We start from the raw sequence: 1,799 nt of genomic DNA on the forward strand, positions 1-1,799 counted from the left end.
AAAAAAGTAAGCCAAGCTTATTCTTAAAACAGGGATGAATGTAAAATACAAACCTTTAATGCATTGCCTTTATACTGCTATCAAATTTATATTAAAAAAAGCGAAGCTTATGCTTAATACAGAGATGAATGTAAAAATAAATATTTTTATTTCATAATCTATATACTGTTTTCAGATTTGTTTCATTCATCTTCCATATAAAGTTGACGATGAAATTCCATAAAATTGGCTATTCCATTTTTGTTTTCTGTAAAAGAAAACTAGTGTGCCGGCTTTGTCTGTCCGTCCACACTTTAGTCTGTCCGCACTTTTTTTCTGCCCGCACTTTTTTCTGTACACCCTCAGATCTTAAAAACTACTGAGGTTAGAGGTCTGCAAATTGGTATGTTAATCATCCACTCTCCAATCATCAAACATACCAAATTACAGCCCCCTAGCCTCAGTAGTTTTTATTTTATTTAAGGTTTAAGTTAGTTATAATCATGCTTCTGGCAACCATATAGGATAGGCCACCACCGGGCCGTGGTTAAAATTTCATGGGCCGCGGCTCATACAGCATCATACCGAGACCACCGGAAGATAGATCTATTTTCAGTGGTCTTGATTATACGCTGTAGTGGCTGTACAGAAGTTTCTAATTATTCCATATTGAAAACACAAATGAAAACTTATACTTTAAGCAGCTACACACACACACACACACACACACACAAGCTACGGTAAACATGAGTACTAAAATAAGTTATACAGAAATTGGGTAAAGATTATCTCATATTTCATCATTTATTTTACCATGTTTTGATTGGGGGAGGAGATAGCTTCATCAGGCAGTTTTCTTTAAATCACTATCTTAAATACATTAGAATAAAAATTGGGCACTAAATTCACTCGCCGTCATGTTACCCCATGAAATGGGTAATACTGAGAGACGTAAATATAAAAAACAAATGAATCAGAAATGAATGTAAATAAAAAATTCCTATTACATATTGCAGTGCTACGTTGAATTAAACTTCCCAACAGGTGTTGCCATCAGCGCACACCTGTGATTGCTTACTTGCCAGATTTACCTGTCTTGCCTATTCCCAAAAAGCTGAGAATTATTATTATTATTATTATTATTATTATTATTATTATTATTATTATTATTATTATTATTATTATTATTACTATTTACGGAAAACACCGTACCTTCGGCAACAGAGTTAGTCACCCACAAGTTTGTCGGGTTAGCTCCTGGAAAGGTGACCGACGACATTGGCTAGAGTTTACGTTGCCTACTAAATGGAAGGATAAAACCGGAAGTCGCGCCTCTAAGGATGATAAACGTTCGGAATAAATAAGCTATTATATATATATATATATATATATATATATATATATATATATATATATATATATATATATATATATATATATATATATATATTTATGTGTATATATATAATTTATATACATATGTAAATACATATACATACAGGTATCACTATACTTTGGTATTTGCATGTGTGCGTGCGTGTGTGTGTGTGTGTGTATGTGCCATGAGTTTTTGTAAATTTATATGAACACCACACTCTTTGAAAACTTGAATTGTCAATAGCTCTTGTGGGTTTGTTCCATATGAATAGGGTTCATCTCCTGAATAATAATAATAATAATAATAATAATAATAATAATAATAATAATAATAATAATAATAATAATAATAATAATAATAATAATATTAATAAAATAATAATAATAATAATATTGATGGATAGTCTGAGAGTCTGATAAAAGTATATACTTCTACCATGCCG

The sequence above is a fragment of the Macrobrachium rosenbergii genome, chromosome 3 (assembly GCF_040412425.1).
Source record: "Macrobrachium rosenbergii isolate ZJJX-2024 chromosome 3, ASM4041242v1, whole genome shotgun sequence".
Classification (NCBI taxonomy): domain Eukaryota; kingdom Metazoa; phylum Arthropoda; class Malacostraca; order Decapoda; family Palaemonidae; genus Macrobrachium; species Macrobrachium rosenbergii.